Genomic DNA, 19,221 nt, shown 5'->3' with positions numbered 1-19,221 from the left:
TCTGCAGCGATTCCCCATTTCCACCTACATGCAGCTCCAGTGATCCAGACCTGTGATAAGCCGCTATGTTGCTGGCCTGTCAGTGCTCTGGGCATGGACTGCTTCTTTAGCAGTGTCAGTGCGGAGCATAGGGCAGTGCCACTGCAGGAGCACAGGGGCTGCATGCTTCCCTGCATCCCGGCGAAGCAGGTGTCTCTATGTAGGCAGGGGCTACAGCTGTTTACAGCGAGTTTCCATGACAGTTTCTGACGAATGTGTCTTTACTCTGGGCTCTTTACTAGGAATCCAATTCTCTTTCTTTCTTCCTTCTTTCTTTCTTTCTTTCTTTCTTTCTTTCTTTCTTTCTTTCTTTCTTTCTTTCTTTCTTTTCTTTTCAAGAGACATTTTTGCTATAGGATGTCACTGCTTGCCAGAGAGACAGAGAGAAACAGAGAGACAGAGAGCAAGAAATCACCTTCTCTGGGGTGGGGGGGGGGAAGTGGCCACACTTCAATCCCTTCTACTCCATTCTCCTTTCAGTATTTTGGGCACACATGCACACATGCCTGGCATGAGTTTCAAGCCACTCGGTCCAGTACTCAAACTGTGGTTGGTCCTGTGGGAGTCCAATGAGGTAAACATTATGTCATCTGCTGGTCCTTTCAATAGGAACCCAGTTCCAACACTGAAGTATGCCACTTGCCAGATCCCTACCTCTGCCACCTTCTGGGGACTGCCAGAAGATAGCGTAGATGAGGGAGGTGGCAGTGACATGCCTCTGTTCTTACCGGACCTTCACAAACGGTACTGTGGCTCTCAAGCCCTAGCTATTCTGCACAGCACTTTGGAAGGAAGGTGAGCCCTGATAACTGTTTGTTTGTTTGCTTTTTAAATATATAGTGGTAAAATACACATAATATCAAACCACTTTAAGTTATTTAAAATGTGTAGTTCAGTGGATTAAAGACATTCACATTGTGGTGCAACTATTACCACATTTTCATCTTCTGAAATGGAAACTCTATATCCAGTAAACAACTGCCCCCTCTCCTCCTTCCCCACCATCCTCTGGCAGCTACCATCCCTGTTTCTGACTTCATGAACTTGACAATTCTGGATACCTCATATAAACGGCATCATTTAACATTTGCCCTCTTGTGACAGGCTGTTTTGCTTAGCATCTGCAAGGTTCACTCATGGGGTAGTATGCGTGAGGGTTTCATGTATTTTTAGGGCCAAATGATATTCCATCATATGTGTATGCTGCCTTCTGTGTATCCAGTCATCTGCTGATGGACACTTGGGTTGCTTCCACCTTTTGGCTATTGGAATAATGCTGCTGGGAACGTACAAATAGTGTTCAAATCCATACTTTCACTTCTTTTGGGTGCATATCTAGAAGTAGAATTGCTGGATAACATGGCAATTGTAATTGGTTTTGAAGAATCACCATACTGTTTGGTATTTGGCTTTGTTAATGAACTTTATTTATTTATTTTTTATTTTTATGATAGAGAGTGCACACATGTGCATGAGGGAAGGAGAGGAAAGAGAAAAGGCCCCTCGACAGCATCTCATCGTGCCACGAGCACCTTCCCCAGCCTTCCAGCTCCTCAGCATATTGGATGCCTTTGTGTACACCTGGCATGAATAACGTTCTTCTTTCTTTATTTAGAAAGAGATCTTTTTATAGGGTGCTTCCACTTGCCAGAGAGAGACAGGAAGCGAGAAATCACCCCCTAGGAGGTATGGCCACGCTGGAATAAGGTTTATTTTGAAGAGCAGGTTTAGGTTCACAGAGGTTTCCCACTGCCCCCGTGCCCATACACACAGTGTTCAGAATTACAGAGACACTCCAGGCCCTCGATGAAGGCTCTGCCACGGGTACAGTCCGTGATCCAGGCAGGCCTGCTGTGTGTGGAAGAGCCCAGAGTCCTGATTAACTGAAGAGTCACCGTGGCCTTCTTCCCTCCTTGGCCTGTAGATACAAAACCGACTGCAACAGCAAAGGACATCCCAAGGGAAACCTGATGTTTAGACGTGGAGATGCACAGAATGGCGAAGCAGGAAGGGGCACTAAAAAGCATCTGATTCTCTCTCTTCCCCTCACTTCCTGGTGGAGGTGCTTCATAAACTAATACCCTTCCCTCCAAGAATGCTGTGCAGAATAACTAGCTAATAATAAGTGACTGCCTGGCAGCGATGTCATAGTTTGTGAGGGTGGAGGAAAACATAATTACATCACTCACAGCCCTGCCAGCCCCAGTGCCAGCCCTGTACCTTCTGGGCAGCTCTGGATCCATTCCATTATTGAACTCTTTCTGCACTTATCACTTTTTGCCTTATTTTTCTAATCTTTGTGAGTTTTATTCTCAGTACATTTAAGTCTATCTCCAGGATTTCTGGCTTTATTAATGTTTAGAGAATAGGTATATTCTTTTGTTACGTATTTGCCTGGCAATTACTTCGTTAATAGTGATTATTCTCAATTCCGAAGAATTGTAACAGGAGAACGGTAAGTCCTCAGTGCTGCTTTGAATGATAACATTTATCAAATCCAAGTAAAATGTTAGGAATCACAGTACCTATTCACTGATAGAAAATGCCCAGAAATTTCTCAAATTCCTAAACAGCATCCCTCATACTCTTTTTATAGTCCCATCGACTCAGTGAAACAAAGCAAAAAATGTGGTTTAAAATTCTTACAATGAAAGCTCAGAAACACATGAAATGCAAGCACAGTCATAGGCATATATGTGTATCTGTGTGCATGCTCACATGTATCCATGCGTACATTTGTTTAGCCAAAGTTTTCTAATTTTTCTATTAACATGGAATAAATTCGTGTGCTTGGCATATGGGTAACTGACTTGTTTGAAAGTTAACACAATCATGTGCTGATCTTCAAACTTTGTCAATCTCGAGAACTTAAAACCTCACGCGAACCTGGACTTGCTGATGTGGGTTATTTATTAAGAGGTGCTTCTTCCTTCCCACCTGTGTTTTGTAAATCCAGTCATGTTTAAGTATGCGAGGGGATAGGTAACACCGCGATTCACTTGGAAAGGGAATAATATATTTCCCAACCCAGATAAGAAGATTCTGCTGTTCAAGCAAATGCAAATGCGTGATGAACACACCTGCTAAAGGACTACAGCCACTGTCTTAGCCCATGATGGTCACACCTGCGGAGAACGGAGGGCAAAGAATATCTGGTACTAACAATTCTGGGGTGGAGCTGGCACAGACTGATACATCTACTTGGCTGGACTTTGAAAAGAGGAGGGGCTGAGTGGACCTTAAAACTCTTTTCTGGGACCAACAGTTAGCGTAATGGCTATGTTGCTGAACTCCCATGTAGTCGACTGCAGTTCAAGTTCCGAATTCAGTGGCCTAAACTCATGCCGGGCGCATGTGCATGAGTGCCTGAGAGGAGAATGGAAGAGAAGGGATTGCAGCGTGGCCATCCCCCCTGGGGGGTGACTTCTTGCTTTCTCTTTGTTTCTTTCTGGTGAGCGCACATGCTCTATAGCAAAAATCTCGAAAAAACAAAAATCCCTCTTTTCTGAGGCATGCATCAATGTGTTAAGTAAAACATTACATTTTTAATTTCATGATGTTTAATATGGAAGTATATGGTATTCTTCCTGTATCCTTCCTCAGCCTTTCAATGACACTTGAGTTAAAATAATGATTCTCAAAGCAGAGTCTGTGCATCAACTGTGTCACTCTTACTTAAAACTTGAGAGAAAGCAATTTCTGGCCTGTACCAGATCTACTGAATCAGAAATTCTGGGCAAAAGGCCCAGTATTTGTACTTTAACAAGCCCTCCCGGTGATGCAGATGCAGACTAAAATTTAAGAACGAGTTAGGGAATCACCAACAGGCAGATTCGAAGCCTTGATCCACCCTCAGTTTTAAGTCTCAAGATACTTTGTTAAAAGAAAAGTAACAGTATACATTCTATTTGCTATATATTCTATTTGTCACATCACTTAAGAAAATACTTATCATGGTTAATTCCAAGAAAAGGAAGCTTAGTGAAAACTTACATGTAATTTCTCCAGGTCCTGTGCTGGCTTTGAGCTTCAGGATGCAGGGATCTGGGCAAAGGGAGTGACGAGAAGGCTACAGCAATCCATTCAGACGTGGGCCCCCATGCTTTGTGGAACAACCTCGGAACAGGTCAGTGGGTGTCTACCTAAATGGGAAGAAAAATTTGTCCATTAGCAGAGACAACTTTGCATGTGAACCTTTCCCTCTCCCCCTGCTACCCTGTTATATCCTGATTTTAAATTTTTTTTTAATGACTCTACATGACTAACTTACTGTGCCCTGGCTGTGTGTATGAATCTTGACCAATCTATATGACAGAATATGAAATAATAAGAGAGCCCATGGAGCTAATGCTTGGGCTCCACTTCAGGGGAAGCTCTATTCCTTGAAATATTTTGTGAGGGAAGTATCCCGCATCAAGTGCTCTCCTGAACTTACAAGCAGTACAATCAGTTATCTCCTCTATTTCATCTCATGAATGCTTTCTTTCAACAATCAGAATGCCTTGGTTTAAAAGACATGTGCGTCTGTCATAACTAGAAGAGATTCAGGAAGCAAATGATGAATTCAAGAATTCTGATGAAATGAGATGATTCTCTGATGCCTCAAGAGTGTATTTATCTTTAACGTTTGTTTATTTCCTTCATGAGAGAGCACCGGAGAGAAAGAGAGAGACAAGGACCCTCAAGAGGGTCCTATGGTCTAACCCCCTCTGGTTCACAGCCTGCCAGATCACAGACAGACATGCACACCTCCAGCATGTTCCAATGCGGGAGCCAAACTCTGATCTTCTGTATGGCTTCCAGCTTTTTAGAATGTTGTGCTACCACTGCACCACCTTGGTTGGGCCTCAAAATTAATTTCAAAATTAATTGAATTGTTTTAAAATTAATGATATATTGTTTTCCTAATAAATTAATATGCTTAAAGGACATTTGGAAAATTTAAAAAAAAAGAAAAAGAAAAAAATCACAGTAGCCTTGACACAGAAAAATCACTGATTTGTTCATATATTCAGTGAACTTCCTGGGGCTAGATATGTTTTTTTTTTTTTTTGAGAAATTTTCACTGTAGGGCGCGTGCACTCGCTAGACAGACAGAGAGAGACATAGAGACAGAAAGCGAGAAATCAACCCCCAGGGGGGATGGCCACGCCGCAATCCCTTCTCCTCCATTCTCCTCTCGGGATCTTGGGCACGCACGCACACGCGCCCGGCGTGAGTTTTAAGCCACCGGGTCCGGGACACGAACCACGGTCGACTACGTGGGAGTCCAGCGACATAGCCATTACGCTAACTGCTGGTTCCCGGGGCTAGATATGTTTCAGAATCCATAATTTTTGGATTTTAGAGTATTAGGATGCAGCTACTACTTATTACATATTACCTTATGAGAGTCTGGAGCAGTACCCTGTAATTAAACATATTAAATTTCTACAAAAAGGTAGATGCTTATTCCTATTAAGTAGGAGAAACTAAAGCCTCACAGTAGTGTAAGCTAGATTTTTCTACCAAAGAAGTTTTATTCGAAACCTCTTGCATTTAGAATTGGAGAAAAAGGATGGCAGACCAGTATACCTTTCAGATGTACAAATGTACTCAGGTTTTGTTTCTACTTTTCCATCTAACTATGAAATGAAATTTCATATATGTATGTGAGCATTTTCTCAAGTTATTAAACATTACTAAAAACATACTTTGTAAAAGCTATATAATATTATGCCCTATAGAAATATATTTTATTTATTTAACTTTTTTTTTCATTTTTGAAATTATAGATTGTTTTCTTTTTTGGTTACTGCTAATAACACTTTGAGGGGTATATCTGAATATCAGATTGCCTGAACTTTTGAACATTTTCTTAGATAGGCTTCAAAAAAAGTATTATTGAATCAAATGCATGAACCTTTTAAGGGTCTTGACTTTCTAGAAAAGACTACACCAGTTTGCACTCTTCCCAGCAGCATGAGTGCCTGGTTCATTTATTTAACTACAAAATTTATCATAGACACAAACACACTTAAACTTCACACATCTTATCCAAATTCTCATCAGTGATGGCCAAATTTAGGAGATTTATTTATTTACACATTAGACAGTGAACAAAGCTGGCCCTGTAGCACAGCAGTCAAGCACTGTGCAGAGGAAGCTGGATCCCACGTGGCTGACCAGAGTCCAACTCTAGGCCCTAGTGGCTTGAAAAACACACCAGGCACACGCATATGCTCAGGATCCTAAGGATTAGTGTATCTCACTCAGGATTCTCAGGGTGAGAACTGGAAGAAAAAGAATTGTGGTGTGACCAGATCCCACTGCTGGGGTGTTTTCTCTCTTTCTGTCTCTGTTTCTACACTAAGCTAGGAAAATGGTGTAAATAAAATCCAAGACAATTCTAAATAATAGCAAACCCTCTGAAAGTCCTGTATTGAGGAGGAAGGCTGTGTTACCTAGAGTACGAATAATAAAGAAGAGAGTCTAACAGCAGAGTATACATGGAGGAAAATACGTTCAAAATCCTGGGGCCGGCAGGTGGTGTGGTGGTTAAAGGTGTTGGATTCCCACATGACCCATTGCAGTTCGAGACCTGGACCTGGCAGTTTGCTTTCTCCCTTTCCCTTTCTGTCTCTTTCTGATTCTCTCTGGTCAAATGAAAAATTAATAATACAAGTGGAATGAAATAAATAAATAATTCTTTAGAGAGAGAAAAAAAAAGAAAAGAATCCTAAAATACAAACACATTCCTCCTGAATTTGACTACAGATTGGGAATGTTAAAGTAGGGTTCACTGCTCCAAGTTCCTTCCATTTATAGCTTTTTCTAATAATTTCTGTTTCTTCTTTCTGTATTTAACCTTACAGAGTAACTGATTTGGAAAAGGCTACAGTCTTCACATGCTAATAAAGAAAATGAGAGAGATATTTCTTTGTTATATACAATGAAATAACTCTTTTTTATCTATATATTCAAGTTATGCACTCCATATATACTATAAAATGACTAAGATTTGGCAGGAGAGGGCTTAAAAATTCAGTTTTATTTTGAAAGCTTTATTTTAAATTGATCTTCCCCAATAATATATTCTGAAAAGTACGGATTGTTTCTATCAAAGTGATCAAAAGGCCAAAGATGTATCAAGAAGTAGATCATCTTTACTGTGACGTCTCTTTATTATTTAAGTAGCATTATCTCAAAATGAGTAGAAAGGCCTACACATGATTTTTTCTTTCCCCAAATCAGATATATGGATACTTTCCTAAGGATACCAGGACTACAGGTGAAAAATAAAGTGGTAATAGAGGAATGAACCCTCAAAGAAAATCCCCCACCCCGCCCCCCGCAAAGAGCCCAATTGCTTGGGGAGAAAACACAAAAAACGAACCATCACTAATAACATAAATGATTACCAAAGACTCTTAACATACTCAAACTGCACAGCTAGCATTTGTAAAGCTAATTACAAATTTGGATTCTCTCATTTTAAAAATATACTTTAAAGCAGCCCACTTCTGTTTCAATGCCGAACCAAAGTCTGTGCGATTGGCACATTATCAAAGAAAAAAAAAAGAATCACTTGAAAAACTTATTACTTTCCATGTCACTAAATCCTGAATGGCAAAATATCACAAGCTAAAGACTAGTAACCTCCAAAAAAACCCCCCCCCCCGCCCCCCGCAAAGAGCCCAATTGCTTGGGGAGAAAACACAAAAAACGAACCATCACTAATAACATAAATGATTACCAAAGACTCTTAACATACTCAAACTGCACAGCTAGCATTTGTAAAGCTAATTACAAATTTGGATTCTCTCATTTTAAAAATATACTTTAAAGCAGCCCACTTCTGTTTCAATGCCGAACCAAAGTCTGTGCGATTGGCACATTATCAAAGAAAAAAAAAAGAATCACTTGAAAAACTTATTACTTTCCATGTCACTAAATCCTGAATGGCAAAATATCACAAGCTAAAGACTAGTAATGCCATGTAGTCATATTATCTTACAAGAGTTTATAGTTTCCCCACCCTTAGGCAACGCCCACCTTTCCTCTCCTGGTAGCTCTATGCTGGGCAAGTCGCTCACTGCTTCTGAGCTCAGCACCTCCCGTGGGTGTTGGGAATGCATGCAAGAGCTTGTATTTATTTATTTATTTTCTCAAATTAGAAGAACTATTAGAAATATTGGGTTTAGGGGCCAGAAGGTACCGTGGATTGGCGCTAAAAGTACTGGATTCCCACGTGGCCAACTGGTTTGAGCCTCAGATCTGGTGGCTTGCTTTCTCACTTTCTCATTCTCTCTCTCACCCTATCCCTCTCTGGTCAAATTTAAGAGTAAGTAAATAAATACATTTAAATAAAAATAATTCTTTAAAAAAGAATTTTTAATTTGACCAGAGAGGGACAGAGAAAGAGAGAGAGAGAGAGAGAGAGAGAGAGAGAGAGAGAGAGAAATTGATAAAGCAAGCTGCCAGATCCAGGACTTGAACCGCGGTCACCCATGTGGGAGTCTAGCACCCTTAACCACCACACCACCCACTGGCCCCAATAAAAATAATTCTTCAAAAAAAACAAAAGAAAGATTGAGTATAATTTTTCTTTTTACTAACAACTTTATGAGGCATAAAGATATATTTAAAATTAACTTATTTATTTCTTACAAGAGAGAGAGACAGAAAGACAAGTATCTCCAATAGGCTCTCATGCTATGACTCCCACCCCAAGTCTTTTTCAGCCAGCCAGGATCATGAGCATGCATGGTGTGCACAAGTCAGCGTGGGAACTGCACCCCAACCTTCTACATGATTTCCAGCACTGCAGAGCACTGGCCACCACTCTGTCACTGCAGGGAGCCTGAGACATAAAGATACAAATCCTCATTCACAGTTAAGGAAAGTGACACAGGAAGACACAGAAAAAAAAAAAGTATGCCATTAGCATAGTTTTAGTTCTGAATGGGCCACAAGTAGCTGAGTGACACTCTGGGATTTAATTTCTTCAGTAAAATGAGGGAATTCGATGAGTTGTTTTTCTTTTTTAGTTTTTGCTATAGGGCACATGTGCTTACAGGAGAGAGACAGAGAGACAGAGAGAGAGAGAGAGAGAGAGAAAGAGGAAAAGTGAACCCTGGGGGTGTGGAGGTGTGGGCCACACTGCAATTCCTTCTCCATTCTCCTCTCAGGATTTTGGTCATGTACGCACATGTGCCTGCTTATTTTTCAAGCCACCTAGCCTGGGACTTGAAATACAGGTTGGCCAAGTGGGATCCAGTGGCCTTTACCTCCATGTCACCTGCTGGCCTGGATGAGATGATTCGAAGGACTTTTTGAGGCCAGTGGTTATGTGATCTGGTTGGTTATGTAGTGAAGGGGGAGCCTCAGGAGACATGGTAGGAAGTAGAAGCCAAATGCCATGAGGCCAAGACAATGCCCACCAATCAAAGGCCTGCAGTGTTGGGGTAAAGTTCTCGAGTAGATCCCATCCCCAGGAATGGGACAGACATCAACCAATTCATTTTGCTAGACTGAGGAGAAGTTGGGGAAATCCTAGAAAGATGATCAAGACATCTGTGGCAGAGGAAGAAAGTTCTGGGGAAGTTTAAAACAGCGGTTTTTATGAACTGGCACAGAGAGTTCACTACTTTAACGACCGACGTACCCGAGCAAGTGTGTATCATTCGGGAATGCCAGTCTTGCTAACAGCCTCACTATTGTTTGGCTGCCACTCTCAGAGCCACTTCCGTGGGTTACCTATCTCTCTTGGTTGAGCTCCTGCTATGTGGGCAGAGGTGTGTAAAAGAGCTTTGTTTTATGTATTATAAATACGCAACAAGAGCAAAAGCTAGAAGGTGGGGTGGTGGTTAAGGTGCTGGATTCCTACATGATGGACCACGGTTCAAGTGTTGGATCTCGTGGCTTCAAAATCAGGGGTGTTTGTGTGCATGCCCCAAATCCTGAGAAGAGCATGAAGGAGAAGGGATGGCTGTGTGACTATCCCCCCCGGGGGGGGGGTGACTTCTTAATTCCCCTCTCTCTGTCTTTCTCTAGTAAGCACATGCAACCTATGGCAGAAACCTTAAAAAATAAGAGAGTGCACACAACAAGATCACGTGGAAATTTTACTTTGAAAAGACTGGAGCTCCCAGCTTCGGCCTCTACAACTGATCTTGTAGCAGTGCTAATACACCTGCCTATGACGATGGCAATATTCACAGCTGTGCTGTTCCATCTGGCCACCAGTGACATGCAGCTATTGAGAACTCGAAATGTGCCTCGTGCCAAGGAGAAACCCCATTTTTAACTTTCACCGGTTTAAATGAATTTAAATAGCCACATGAAGTTGGTGGTTACACCTTATTGCACAGCACACTTCTAGGCTGGCTTACCTATTAGTTTTCTTGGACACACTAGTATTCTTCAGACCCTAGAGGCCCACCGAACAATACCCAACTCAACAAAATGATGGTGGATCAAACAGCAACAGGCATTTCCTGACCGCATGGCATCTTTCAGCTAGATTGATTTCTGAAGACCTCACAAAATTTTGAAGTGGCTCACCAGAATGCTCTTAGGAAAAGGTGGGTGAGGAGATATGGTAATGCTACACTAAGCATGAAAGCACTCGCTTTTTCATTTCTTCATATTTACTGTTAGAGAAGCTGGGGAAAGTTTCAAAAGGTTGGTCTGAATGGCTACTGTTCATTCACTTACAAGTAAAGTAACATATCCCAGATATGGGAAATTATCTGTAAGTAATTCCCTTAGCATAACGTTACATTTTCTTAAAAGAAAAAGTCAGTGGGACCTGCATTCTTAAGCTAAGAAACAGTAAATGGTATTTAATTACAGCAACAGCCATAAGAAGTGTAAGTGGGTCTCCAGCTGCAAACAGTGGGCAAGGGAACGTTTATATCAAATAGTTGCAAAATGATCAGGTTTTCTAGAAGGTACTTCTTACATAAGTGAGGCTGATTGCATTCGTTATTCCTACAACTCAACTCTTGGCTAAGATGTCCTGAGCGGCTTTTATAGGATTTGATGAGTAAAGCCCTGTCTGCTGTCCTCAGGAAACTACAGGTGGAGGTATTTTTATCTACATCACAAATCTAATACTAACAATGGCATTTCTGAGAAACATGAAAGTGATGCAATGTTCTTCTAATTTTCAGTATTGCTCCCCACACCTTTTGGTCAGTTCTCTGCTATCCTAATTGCCTTGTCCTACCTTACTTGGATTCAGAGTGATGCCAAGAATACAAAATAAAAATTTCAGAATTGGTTTATACTCTTGAGGTTTGTCTAAACTTCAAGACAGAGACATCATGCTTTAGAATACAGAGGTTTTCAGTTATTTGCCTCCGTTGTGTTAATATTATTAATATCGCTTGGGGTAAAAGATTCATCAAGCAAAACCACCCGATTTGTCTCAGCATCACGTAATCATACATGGATGACAACAGTGAACCAAGCTGACTTACCAGCTTATACGTGTCACTTCTGGCCCAATCTGGGTGGTATAGTTCTTAGTGTACTGGACTGTGGTGCTGGAAGCCACAAGGCCTACTACAGGTTTGAATCCCTAGCCCAGTAGACCTAAATGCACGGGGAATGTGGCACTCATCCAAGATCCTGATGGGTTGGAGGACTGGAGAAAGGGAACTGCAGACTGACCATGCCCCGTGGAGGGTGCTCCTCTCTCTTTGTCTCTCTCACCTGTTGTGTACATGTGCTATCATGAATAAAACAAAGTCAACCTAAAAACAGACCACTCTAGTTCCCCTTCCCAAAGTCAGACTATTGATTTTTAGTGCTCATAAATAACTCTTCCACCTCTGTGCGTGTGAGTGTACACACACTCATCATCACTTTTTCCCTCCACACTGAGTAGAAAGACAATTTACAGTGGTCAGAAAACAAAAGAAGTGTTTCAAACTTAATTTCAAAGTACAAATTGCATTTGAGGACTGCTAAAAAGGTCAAATTGTAGATGTTCTGCTTGTCCCAGACTGTATAAAAATATTGCTAAAATTTTGGTGACAGCTTTAGTGACAAATGTGTCAACTGTGAGTGATCCTAAAGTCTTTATTCATATTCAGAAACATCAAATGGAGTAGTCACATACCATTTTATGGCTAGGAAGATTTTAAAAAGAAAGGGGTCAATTGATGTTAATTTTTGGGAAACTACAGAGAAGAATTTTTAAAATATCTACTTTTAAAACAGAATTTAAACAGTCACTTGTAAAAGGCAGAAGACCTTTGAATCATAACTCTTGTGGCTTTTGTGTTTTGTTCTACTGGCATGGGAAGGTAGGGGTAGGAAACGTGCTTTTTTGCTGCAATACAGAAAGAAGTAGGGGGGAGATGCAACCATTTCAGACAGGATGGAGAAAATTAATGAAGATAAAACAACTCTGAAAGTTTCCACTTACACATTTCAGGTGCTGGGACCAAGTTATTCTAGCTGGAGAACCACAGCTAGAAAATTTGCTTCTTTGATAGTTAACATGTTTTAGTTCCCAAATATACAAAGAAATTATTCGGATTTCCCCCTCTATCATAAAAGGGTGGTGTAAGCAGAACAAATTGGCACCAGTAACTCAGAAAAGAGAAAAAGATAAAAAGAAACAAGTGTTGAAAATACATAACTTGACATGTACAATTACGTATAGAACAAAATCAACCTTCAAAAATGCCACTCTAGTTCCCCTGCCCAAATTCTTGGGTTCTGTAGACTTTATATATAAGAAATACAATACTAACTTACATTTGTCTGAAACTGTGCTAGGATTTTTGCAGTTACATGGCACCCATCTGGTGGATGAGAGAACGCTGGCTCAGAAAGGTGAAGTGCTTTGCTCAAAGTCAGTGCTGGAGAAAGGACGACAGACAACGTGAAGTCAGGCTACCTCATCTATGAAGATTACCCCCTTTCCTACACAACACTGCCATCCACTACAATTTTGGGAAACTATATCTCTCTGTCCAAAGGAAACATCATTTTTCCCATGTGTTACTGGTAAAACATTAAAGGAAACCAACAAAGCTCCATGTTCTCCAGCAACTTAATTATTTGTGCAAAAAAAGAGCTGATTAGCTTGTTAGTGTTAATATACTTCAATATACTTCATATTTTATCAAGTATGTTAGATTTATAAGTATTTTTTCTATTGTAGTTTCTTTGAAAAGAAAAGCACTATCAAGCATCTTATTAAAATGACTCAGATGATACTCATGTGAATAGTAAGCCTAGGTTATCTGTCCTCAGCCAGTGGATGTGGCAGGGCAGCAACCCCCACGACGTCTCCCTCCTCTCGTCCGGGAAGGTAGGGGTAGGAAACGTGCTTTTTTGCTGCAATACAGAAAGAAGTAGGGGGGAGATGCAACCATTTCAGACAGGATGGAGAAAATTAATGAAGATAAAACAACTCTGAAAGTTTCCACTTACACATTTCAGGTGCTGGGACCAAGTTATTCTAGCTGGAGAACCACAGCTAGAAAATTTGCTTCTTTGATAGTTAACATGTTTTAGTTCCCAAATATACAAAGAAATTATTCGGATTTCCCCCTCTATCATAAAAGGGTGGTGTAAGCAGAACAAATTGGCACCAGTAACTCAGAAAAGAGAAAAAGATAAAAAGAAACAAGTGTTGAAAATACATAACTTGACATGTACAATTACGTATAGAACAAAATCAACCTTCAAAAATGCCACTCTAGTTCCCCTGCCCAAATTCTTGGGTTCTGTAGACTATATATATAAGAAATACAATACTAACTTACATTTGTCTGAAACTGTGCTAGGATTTTTGCAGTTACATGGCACCCATCTGGTGGATGAGAGAACGCTGGCTCAGAAAGGTGAAGTGCTTTGCTCAAAGTCAGTGCTGGAGAAAGGACGACAGACAACCTGAAGTCAGGCTACCTCATCTATGAAGGTTACCCCCTTTCCTACACAACACTGCCATCCACTACAATTTTGGGAAACTATATCTCTCTGTCCAAAGGAAACATCATTTTTCCCATGTGTTACTGGTAAAACATTAAAGGAAACCAACAAAGCTCCATGTTCTCCACCAACTTAATTATTTGTGCAAAAAAAGAGCTGATTAGCTTGTTAGTGTTAATATACTTCAATATACTTCATATTTCATCAAGTATGTTAGATTTATAGGTATTTTTTCTATTGTAGTTTCTTTGAAAAGAAAAGCACTATTAAGCATCTTATTAAAATGACTCAGATGATACTCATGTGAATAGTAAGCCTAGGTTATCTGTCCTCAGCCAGTGGATGTGGCAGGGAAACACACCACAGGAGGTGTCTCACTCTGGGTCCCAGTCCCTGAAGGCCATCACTACTCTGGCAATGCCAAGCAGAAAATGCCTGAAGCAGGTTCTGATGCGGTGTTTAGGGATGTTTCTAGGGGTGATACCATATTCCCCACTCCTATTTCAAGGGTCACCCATGGTAATAGACAGCCAGGGACTAAGTTGATCACAAGATGGGTTCCCATGTCGGGAACACCTCTCAACTCAGTTACCTGAGAACTTAGATGGGCATCAACAGTGCTTTTCTCTGCCTAGGTTCAACACTTGGTCCGAACTATCTAGAGTCGTCTCCCTCTTTCTCTCTAGCTGAGAACTTTGCCTCGGTCTGTGCTTCATCAATCAATCAGGAAAACCCACAAAGTTGTACCGCTTTGCCGGGAGCTGTACAGGTCCACCAGCCTCATTTACCAAAGGCAGGCACCCCTTGACTTCCAGGTTGCATAGGTGTGGGTGCCAGCGTGTCTACAGTGCCTCACACCACACAAGGTGCTGCTCGGCTGACCCTACATGAAGCTGGTGGGGTCCATGCAGAGCCGATCACAGAGTGAGGGCGGCAACAAGTCTAGGACTTGTGAGGAATGTGGCAGCTAAGGGGAGTGTGAGTCACTATGTCAGGAAAAGGCATTACTGTTGACCCAGCTCCAGCCCCAAATCTGTGAGTTAACCTTTGATTTTCCCTTCTCTCTTAGTTCTACCATCTGGTCCATCAGCAGATACTCCTGATTGTACCATCAAGTTATAGCTCAAATCAGTCTACACCTCTCCATCTCTCCCACGATCACCATCAGTCTCATCTTGCCTGCAGCTAGTGTCACAGTACTTGGCCTCTCTGTGTTCAGTCCCCCTCGGGCATTAGGGTTCCATAGACCACTCTCCATTAAGTGATTCAGTAGGAGCATACACCATGTCATAGTGATTATAATTTATCACGATGAGAGGATACAAAGGCAAATCAGCAAAGAAAAAAAGGCAGGTGGGGAGCTGTCTAGAGAAAAATCAGGAATAAGCTTCTAAGAGTCCTCTCTCAGTGGAATCACACAGGATGTGCTTAACTCCTTCAGCATCAAATTGTGATAACAGGTGTGAAGTACTGTCCCCAAGGGAAGCTCAGGAGCAACTCTGTGCCCAAGGTTTTACTGAGTACTAGTCACGTAGGCCGTCTGCCTAGCTTGAGCCAGAATTCCAGAATCCCAGCAGGAAAACAGGTGTTTGCTATAAACCATGTTGTTCGTACTGATGTTTCGGGCATCCTTATCAGTGAGGGAATGGTAGCAAGCAACACCCTTGAAATCCATACTCCCGGGATGCCAGCCAACAGCAACCCTTGAAGGCAGAACTAACTTTCTTTTTTTTTCTTTCTTTCTTTCTTTTTTTTTTTTTTGGAGATGTTTTTGTTATAGCACACGCTCACCAGAAAGACAGAGAGAGACAGTAAGCGAGAAGTCACTCCCCAGGGGAGGATGGCCACACCACCGCAATCTCTTCTCCTCCATTCTCCTCTTAGGATCTTGGGCACACACACACACGTGCCCGGTGTGAATTTAAACCACCAGATCTAGGACTCGAACTGTGGTCGACTACATGGGAGTCCAGCGACGTAGCCATTACGCCAACTGCTGGTCCCTTATGAAGGCCTTTCTTTTTCTTTCTTTCTTTCTTTCTTTCTTTCTTTCTTTCTTTCTTTCTTTCTTTCTTTCTTTCTCTCTCTCTCTCTCTCTCTCTCTCTCTCTCTCTTTCTTTCTTTCTTTCTTTTCTTTTTTTTTCAACAGAACTTTCTAAGGACAGCAGTCTCAAGCAGTCTCAGACCTGTTATGTTGACACTTTTCCACATACCTCCTTACAATCCACATCCCATCCAGGAGTCAATGTGATCTTAAAGTTTTAAAAATTATATCATTTTCTGCTTAAAATCTCCAACAGCTTTCTTCTGCTGTATGCTCAAATCTGCTCCGTTTGCTCCTCATCTGCATCCTCACTCGCTATGCTTCAGTGCCTGTTCGGTTCCTTGATTATGTAAAGCCCCCAATCACCTGGCCACTAGCTTCTCTCCCTGCCTAGAATTCTCTTCCTCCTTTCCTTAGCCTAGCTGGGTACTTCTCTAAGAGGTCTAGTTCTAATATGTCACTTTCTCAGAGACACCGTTCTTACTGATGTGCTGTCCTCTCCCCAGCAGCTATGTATCACCTCATGGTCCCATCGGAAAATAAGGCAAACCCACCTGTCTACTGTACACTCATCTTTCTCTGCTCTAGAGCGACGTACGACTCACAGTGGCAGGGACCTATCTTCTCTGGATCATCACTGATACCTGGTATTTGAGAGTGCCTGGCCCAGACTTTAGTGAGTGAATGGAGACATGAGTACATGAGCAAAGACCAAGTCGCTGTGGAGTGCAGGGCAAGGCAAGCATAAAGGGACAGTAGGGCACACAGCCCTAGGGTCTGCCTGTCCTCACTGGCCTCAAGTTCTAGGCCAGAATTCATCTGCTCTGAGCTTGCACACACCTGGAGCTGACCACACATTCAAGCTCAGCCCTCCTCTCCAGTGGCCATCTCCCAACACAGCCTCTTCTTCCCCCACAAAGGCACTGCTTCCTGCTGCTTTGTTCTCATACCATCCACTCAGCTTCTCTCTCTAGATTTAGTCTCTCCATCCTTCCACTATCTGCCTTGTATGAAGTGCAGTCATGCTTAGCCTTGCTGTGGGCACATACCCTTCTCAGACGCAGTGTTGCCCTGCATCCTGCTGTACTGTGACCACATGGCACTGCCAGGCTAACTTGAGGCTCGCTGCAGTTCCTAACCCGCCTGACACCACCACCGGGCTCCTCCTTCACCCCATTCTGGGCCACCTCAACCCTTCCTCCTGCCTGCCTTCTCTTCCCACATCCAAGCTCAGGGATGACTCTCGGCAGGCTGTCAAGAGGGGAATGGGGAGCAGAGGAGTGTGACAGTCCGAAGCTGCTGCTATGTGTCCACACGGGGAATCTGTGGGGTGCACTTGTCCATGAGGATCCAGGTGCTGCTCTGCAGACCTTTTCTTTTCAAGAAGGTTTAAACAATGAATCAGCAGAACCGAAAGGGACCTTGGAATCACCGAGCCCAACCTCAGTTTACTGATGAAGAAACCAAGGTGTGAGGGGAGGAGGGAAGGAAGGAAGGAAGGAGGGAACATTTACTGAGGGCTTAACATCCGCTTCTGGAGACATGGTGCCAGGTCCCACAGCCAGTGAGCCCCAGAACTGGGACTACACAGTCGTCAACGACACTTCTATTCCATATGAGCGTTTGCCTATTACCTACTCACAGCACACGCATGAAATAATTTGACGTTTAATACATATCAGAAAGGTGCTTGGAATTCTTGCTTCAATAAATAAATGGGTTTTCCCTCTGTATTAATTGGTACTTTTCTTTTTAAAATTGTGTTGGGACATCTTTATTAAAGATAAAATTTATTATTTTAACCATATGTAAGTGTGTAAGTTCAGCAGCAATAAGTACATTCATTTTGTTTTACAATTATCCATCTATACATTTTTTTTGCTTTGTGTTTAAAGTTTATTTCCTTCATGAGTGAGAGACAGAGACAGACTCACACACAGTGGCACTCTTGACAAGGTCTTCATAGCATGATTCTTCCCATAGCTCTGCCACTGGGCAAGGGTCGTGTCTGTCGAGGTAGGCCCAGGCTGCTCATGCAGAGCCTTCCCTACAGCCTCCAGCATTGGGCAGGACTGCCCCTATTGCCTGTACCACTGTGGCTGGACCATCCATCCAATACTTTTCTAAGTGAGTATTTTCTAAATACTAAATCCAAGATTAGATTAAAGAGCTATTCCCTGTCTCCCCTCCCCCCACTCCACCTTACAGGTGAAAGAAAAGACAGGTAGATAATAAACTATGCATGTGGCATTTCATTTACCACAATCTTCCACACACATGAGCTTCTCCGTGACTTGTCCTACATTTTTTCTATGCTTGAAACTGAACTAGGAGAATGCTAGACACTGGGTAAAATGGTACCTTTCGATGTTTATGTAGGTTCTGTACTCGTATCCACTTACAAAGATGCTAGGCAGTCCTGGACATCAAAACGTTCCACACCTCCTCCATAAAAGGACAAGTCAGTCAGCATTTCTTGGAAAGATAGACTTTTTTTTTTTTTTTAAACTCAACATATTCCATCTAGATGGAGCTGTCTCCATCACTCCAGTCTGTCTCTAAGCAGGGTTTAAAAGTGTTGGCACAGAGCACAAAGAACGTCCCTTGGCTATTCAGCATTTAGTTAAATCCCACAATATATTTAGCAAGATTTTTTTTTTCCTCTTTCCTTCTTGGTTTAATGACCTCAAATGTACCAACATCCTGTCTTACCTAATCCTCTAACAAGTTCTATCAAATGCCAAGACAGAATCAGACTGCACTGCAGGCAGTGAGATCATTCACTAAGAATTCAATTTTATTCCAAAAATTAGGAGTGCCAGACCATTTAACACAATCTATCGCACAGCCAGAAAATTAGCCTAGCACTTTGAGAAACACTTAAATAATTTTAAACTGTTTTATTCTGTCATAGATCTCCTAAAAACTCTCCCCTAGAAAAAGATTCCTGTACATCAAGCATTTCCACATGACAGAAAGGATCCAAGGACCCTTGGAAGCCTATCCAGGAAATCTTGAGGAACACACACACCCAGGTCACATAGTTCTGCAAAACATGACTGTAAGAACTTTGTGCATAGGCCCCCATACTGAATGCTGGTCCCTGGGGCCTCCCAGGGAACTTCCTCTGGTTATGCTTTAGGGCCTGGATGAGAAATGACATTTCCTTTTTTTCTTCTTTCCTCCTTTCTTCCCTCCCTCTT

The 19,221-nt window shown here is 42.0% G+C and overlaps 1 protein-coding gene and 1 long non-coding RNA gene across 3 annotated transcripts in view; one reads left to right on the top strand and one right to left on the bottom strand.

Moving 5' to 3' along the window:
• The window catches only part of BACH2 (BACH transcriptional regulator 2), a 385,089-nt gene that overhangs the window by 180,260 nt on the left and 185,608 nt on the right, over positions 1-19,221 (bottom strand). Inside the window, exon 3 of the mRNA XM_006156118.3 lies at positions 4,033-4,181. The gene's annotated coding sequence lies outside the window, so the exon portion shown is untranslated. The remainder of the gene's footprint in view (positions 1-4,032; positions 4,182-19,221) is intronic.
• Positions 1,964-8,983, top strand: LOC102479339 (uncharacterized). Of its 2 annotated transcripts, XR_003550639.1 has the most exons (4): positions 1,964-2,494; positions 3,071-3,194; positions 4,048-4,165; positions 8,753-8,983. It is a non-coding gene; the product is annotated as an uncharacterized LOC102479339 (long non-coding RNA). The 2 variants fall into 2 exon arrangements; XR_003550638.1 differs by having other exon boundaries at positions 1,964-3,194.

Source organism: Tupaia chinensis, unplaced genomic scaffold (assembly GCF_000334495.1).
Source record: "Tupaia chinensis unplaced genomic scaffold, TupChi_1.0 Scaffold000478_3, whole genome shotgun sequence".
NCBI lineage: Eukaryota > Metazoa > Chordata > Mammalia > Scandentia > Tupaiidae > Tupaia > Tupaia belangeri.
Note: the sequence above shows the minus strand (reverse complement) of the source record. Positions and strands in the feature narration are given on the sequence as shown.